This window comes from Phacochoerus africanus, chromosome 9, assembly GCF_016906955.1.
Source record: "Phacochoerus africanus isolate WHEZ1 chromosome 9, ROS_Pafr_v1, whole genome shotgun sequence".
In the NCBI taxonomy this organism is placed as follows: domain Eukaryota; kingdom Metazoa; phylum Chordata; class Mammalia; order Artiodactyla; family Suidae; genus Phacochoerus; species Phacochoerus africanus.
In genome coordinates, this window is record NC_062552.1 from 79,523,181 (window position 1) to 79,529,180 (window position 6,000).

The 6,000-nt window shown below is 44.6% G+C and overlaps 2 non-coding genes across 2 annotated transcripts; one reads left to right on the top strand and one right to left on the bottom strand.

Moving 5' to 3' along the window:
- Positions 1–414: 414 nt before the first annotated feature.
- Positions 415–496, bottom strand: TRNAL-AAG (transfer RNA leucine (anticodon AAG)). The gene has a single exon. It is a non-coding gene; the product is annotated as a tRNA-Leu (tRNA).
- An 894-nt stretch (positions 497–1,390) lies between these two features.
- Positions 1,391–1,462, top strand: TRNAP-AGG (transfer RNA proline (anticodon AGG)). Its single transcript has one exon. It is a non-coding gene; the product is annotated as a tRNA-Pro (tRNA).
- The last annotated feature ends 4,538 nt before the right edge of the window (positions 1,463–6,000 follow it).

Genomic DNA, 6,000 nt, shown 5'->3' on the forward strand with positions numbered 1-6,000 from the left:
ATGGTTTACTTTTCCAGTTCGGTCTGTGAACTTCCCTTGTGGGCAGACAATATGTTCTATTCATTTTTTTTCCTTTACTCTTCCACGGTGGAACAGTGCCAATAACAATAAAACCGCTCAAAATATGCTCTTTGGCTGAGTGAAGAAAGGCAAAGCAAAACTTACAGGTTTATGATATTAAAGTCCTAGCATTCTGCCTTTGGGAAACCATGGATTCAAAGGTATTATAATCTTATGACTGTTGTTATCTATCACTAAGAAGAACTTTGAATTAATGAAAGGCTCAGAAACATGAGGGTCCTAAAACAGCGCACTCCCACATTCTCTATCAGTAAAAACAAGTGGCTGGACTCAAGAGGAAAGTTCAACTGTCTTGCAGTGCAGTCGTGGCTGGCTTGAGGGAAAAAACACGGCTGGCAGCGGTGGGATTCGAACCCACGCCCCCGAAGAGACTGGAGCCTTAATCCAGCGCCTTAGACCGCTCGGCCACGCTACCTTCGCTGAAAAGCATTTCTAACTTACCCTCTACTCTGTGCTTGTTTGTTCCTATATTTGCAGTTTTAGGTAGTTCTTTGTATCTTTCCCCCTTGATTTATTTTACTTTCTTTATTCTTTGAAGCCACAGTACTTGAGATTGGTGGAAAGAGCTCTAGTACGCAAGTGCAGGGCATCTCGAGAGACCGACCAAGCAACCTTTATTAGTTCTAACATGTACGGAGCGCCTGCCTGGGGCCGGCACAGTTTGGTCTCCCGGGAGAATGGGCGCCCTCTCGGGCCTGGGGGGCTCTCCATGGAAGGCGCCACTAGGCGAGAGCTTTCGCTGCTTGAAGTTTTCTGAGTCTGGGATGCTGCGGCGAGAAGGTGCCTGGGTCTTCCCAGAGGAGTCACGGAAGCTCTCCAGGCAGTGAATTTCATAGTACTTAAGGCAGGTCTAGAAACGTCCCAGACTGGATGAACCCATAAACCGGTCAGTAATGCGCCGAAGCTGGGAGAAGCCTCCCGACCTGGGCCCAGCTCTCTGGCCGGCATCGGGCAGAGTGGTCGTTACCTGTCAAGAGGCTGCCCTGTCGTGAACGCGTGTCCTCTCCCCTCCTCAATGCCATGGGATCCCCGTTCAGCTGTGTCCCTGCTATGATTTCATGCCATCATTCCCGCAGCTTCTTTGATTCACTGGGGAGCCAAAACATGAAGCGCGATTATTCTCGTTGATCCTCAATTTTTTTCCCTAAAAAACATCTGCAGCACAGCTTTCGGGAAGAGAGTGCAGTGATTTTTTTCCTCCAGTAGATGTCACCCATGCCCATAGTTGTTAGAAGAGTTTATGACCAACTGTAGACGTGGCTAAAAGTTTCTTTGCTAAACTTTGGGAATTGACGGTAATGGTGTAGGTGGCTCGTTGGTCTAGGGGTATGATTCTCGCTTAGGGTGCGAGAGGTCCCGGGTTCAAATCCCGGACGAGCCCAACTTTTGCTGCCTAGTCAGCTTCCTCACGTTTAGCAAGCAACCGTTGTAGCTAATGTTACTATTTTACACTCCGCTAATAGAAATTTACGTCTTAATCTTTAGGCAAATGCTCCTTGTGTTATTAAATCACGACGATAAATACCAGATTTTATTACGTATATTTCATATAGTATTTCTTCTACGAAATCGTTATTTCTAAAATCAACCATCATTTCTCTTTTGCAGGTTTATTTGTTGTTGTTGTTTTTAATCCAGGGATTTTCCCTTCAGGAGTTGTGGAGGAGTATTTTATATGAACAGTTTCGCATAATCCTCGATTTTCCTCCACCGTAAACTTGGGGACCACTCTGGTTCCTGGGACCTCCGCAGGTCAGCAAATGTGTTGAGGAGAATTGTCACAGAAAGGCTGGACTCGCTCTGTCGTTCAAACCTAACATCCAGGACCCTTGCGTGTGTGCGTCGGGGTGCGGGAATCGGTGGTGGTATAACACTTGGGATGAACTTCTCAACAGGGACGCTCAAACTTGCCTATTAGACTCACTGACATGCAGGCATATTATTATTATATACTATAAACTATTCAATCATTCATTGACAGTCCAACCCCAAGCCAATTACATTAGATCTTTGAGGATAGGGCCGGCACAGGGTTATTCTTTAAAAGGATCTCCAGGCATAAGCAGTGTTGACCTTGGAGATGCAGATGCTACCCAATTGCTCTACAGGCCACAGCTGGAGACCATGCCAGTATCCCAGCAACATTAGACATCCTGCATCCCACTCCACCCCCCTCCCTCAGAAGCACCCTCTTCCAGCTGGTATTTCCTCTTTCTGAGTTTAGTTTTGAGGCCAACCATGTGCTAGACTTAGTTTATCTCTGTGATCCTCCTTACTTTCCCAAGCCACAGAAACACTGTGCTAAGAGCAGGAAACTTCAAAAGAAATGAGACAGCCCATTGGTTTGGCCTGCTTTATTTGAGGTGGATATGTACCTGGTGGAGGTAGGGGGCTTTCATTCCCTACAGAGGGGTTAGACTCTCATGCCCTTCACTCCTACATCCTTCCTACCTTTGGGGTATGCAGTGTTCACATCCTATTTCTGTCATATGTGCCCTGACTCACCTGATAAACAAGACCAAGAAACCACAAGTATTTCTCACTTCACTCTTAGTAATGCTGCTGAGTATTTAGCTCCTAGTACTTCTTCAGACATTTGGAAGAACTGTGAAACAATCTTGGAATCATCCTTTGTGCTCTCTCTTATAACCTACATTCTATCCTTTAGCAAATGATGTTGACTGTACCTTTAGACTATTTTCAGAGTCCAAACACTTCTCATCACCTCCTCTGCCACCACTGTACCCCAAGGTACCACCACCTCTCCCCTGTGTACTGCAGTAGCTCCCTTGCAGACCTCCCTGGTTGGCCTTTGTGTCTATTCTCAGCAGAGCATGTAGAATGATCCTATTAAAACCTAGGACAGAGCTGATCACTGCTCTGCTTAAGACTCTCTGATAGGAGTTCCATGGTGGCGTAGCAGTTAAAGATTCTGTGTCGTCACTGCTGTAGAGTTAATAGTTTGTTCCGGAATGATAAAATTGCAGCTTCCTCAGTCCCCGGGAGGAGTTTTACAAATTTATTAAAATGAAAATACATTTTCAGAGAAAGAGAGAGAACACACAGGTTAAAAAGAGCCCACCTCAATTTACAAGTGTTTTTATATTCTCACGCTGCGGACCTGAGTGGAGACCCAATTTCTCCTGCCCCCACCCCCTGTGCTGTGCAAAGGGCTGAGTGTTGTTTGATCCCTGTGCCGGTCACATTTGATCTTCTGATAGGTTTGGGGCAGGATACCTTATTTGCCTGGGGAACGGTAGGGGAACAGGTTCTATAGAGGCGGGAGAGGAATGGGCGACACTCCTTCCCTAGTAGGCAGTGAGCAGTCCAGGTCGCTCAGAGTGGGGGAGGGGGCATTGCAATGACACTTTTGGATTTAATCTCCTTGAAGGGGACCCAAGGCCTGTAACAGAGTGATCCATCCACAGGTTTGATCCCTGGTCCCTGGAACTTCTGCATGCCCATTGATGGGGCAGAAAACAAAAACAAAAGAGAACTCTCTGATGCATCTCCATTTCATTTCACATAAAATCAAAACTCCTTGCCATGGTTTAAGAAAATCTGTGTATGACTTTGCCATTTCTTGGACTGTCCTCACTTCTTTGACCTTATCGCCTATCATTCCTCCCTTTGCTGGCTACATTCCAACTACATTAACCTCTAGCACTCCTCAGAAACTACCACCTCAATGCTTTTATAGTGTTCTCTCTGCTTTAAATTTATCTCCCTCATATCTGCATGGTTCCATTCCTCACTGCTTTTAAGATCTCTGCTCAGATGTTATCAGTGAGAACTTCTCTGACCACTCTTTAAAGAGCATCCATCTCTGTTTGCTCCCTACTCCCCTTTCTCAACTTTAATTTTCTTCTTTGCATCTACCACCACTTGGCTTTTGTTGCTGCTTCTGCTGTTGTTTTATTAATTGTCCTTCCCCCACTACTAGAATGGAAACTCCATAAGAACAAAACTTTTTTTAACTGCTAAAGTCTCAGAGGCTGGAACAGTTATTAGAACCTAGTAGCTAATCAAATATTTGTTAAATGAATTCTATGAATTGTTTTAAATAAAGATACACAGGAATCCCTATTTAAGGAATCCCTGATCCTGTGATCCCTGGCGGGGGGGGGGGGGGGGGGGGGGGGGGGGGGAAGATGGGGGGCATGGAGGTATTTGGGGCTTGAATAGAGGGCTCTTGTAGTTGGGAATCCTCTGTGTGTGTCATCCCCTGGAAAAGTCTGAGGGGAGCCATGCCTGAAATATATTCTGTGGCAGCTCTCCTTCTGGACCACAGTAGGGATCTATAAATGCTTTATAGATGCACTGAAAGTTTCTTCCAACTGGACATAAAGGAAGGCACAAAGTAGGCTCTTGGCGGCTGTAAATTGTACACCAGTGCCTTTGACTCCTGTTGCAAACTTGCTCCAGGCAGAGCTGCTGAAGCACAGGGCTGCTTCAGGCTCTAACCGCTTTGGGCAAATTCTGAACCAGATGGTGTTTTGAGGTCACACCGTAAGATTGCATTTAGCGGATTCATTCTGTACAAGTCTGTAAAATAAGTGACTTAATGCAGTGGGGAACAAAAGCCCACAACAGGGAAACTGCAGAGGAAAAGGAAAACAGATTAAGGAAGGAGATGTACAACCCAAGAGAATTTATCAAATTCTCTTACAGGTTTTGTGATGAGGGATCACTGTGACTATGAGTCCTAAAGAAACATTGTTCATATGTGAGGAGAATGCCGGGAGGAGTATATGAAGCAGAAAGTGAGAATATATTGTTGGTCACAAAGTATGTACAGAATAGGCAAAGTGTCCTGGCCCTCAAGAGTTATGAGCCCAAGTTCAAGTCTGCCCTCTTGTGGAAAAACAAAATATTACCATGAGTCTAAAAGGAGAGATTGCAGATTAAAAATTAATTTCTAGGGACCTCGCTACTTTTAGCTGATCCTTCTGTGTGCATTATATAGATGTGGAAATTATAGGGGAAAGAGCTGTGTTATTGTCATGGAGATAGTCTCCATGGAATTAAGCTGAACTGCTTTTTAAAGTAGATGGCACCCCATGGACACAGAAGGAAAGAAAGAAACAGTTCTCACCCCCTATCGAATCCCTAGAGTTGGTCTTTAACAGCCGAAGATGAGGGTTCTGGGTGACAAGCATAGATTTAAGGCCTTGAAGTAGAGGTAAATCAACATTTTTCTTTCCTTTCATTGATCTTTCTGATTTTGTCCATATGGTGCTACAAGTTCCCACCAAAAGTATCAAAAAGATGATCAGTTTTGGAAAGGAAAGCTCTTTGGTGCTATCCTTTCAGAGCAAAATGTAGTTCCTTCAGGTCATTCACTCATGCGTTCTTCCATTCAATCAACATTTATCGAGTTATTTATTGAGAAACATTTATTGAACTTTTGCTGTATCCTAGGCACTGTGCTTGGAGCAGAGATTTCTGCAGGGAACCAGGAAGATGTGTTTTTGCCCTCAGGAAACAATCCATTTTTTGTTTTGTTTTTGTTTTAGGCTTTTTTTTTTTTTTTAAATCAAGAAATGCAGTTACCCTGTTATGCTAGTGATAAAGAAGGACCGCAAAAGAAAAGTACAGAATGTGATACAGGCACAGGAGAGGCTGCTCACTCACCTGGGGGTTTCTAGGAAGGCTTATCTAAGGAAAGAAAGAACACACAGAATTTAAGCAGGCAGAATGGGGAGGGGTGAATTGAATCGGGAACATAATGAGGGAACTAGATGTTAAAAACCTTGAGTTGGGATGAAGCCTGATGAGTTCAGGGAACTGAAAAGGGGAGTATAAAGAGGGAGAGAGAGGGAGGGTGGTTTGGGGGAGAGGCTCCTGTGCAAGGCCCAGTAGGCTGAGGGAAGAACTGTGGTCATTATTTCAAGATTTATGAAAACCCCCTAATACATT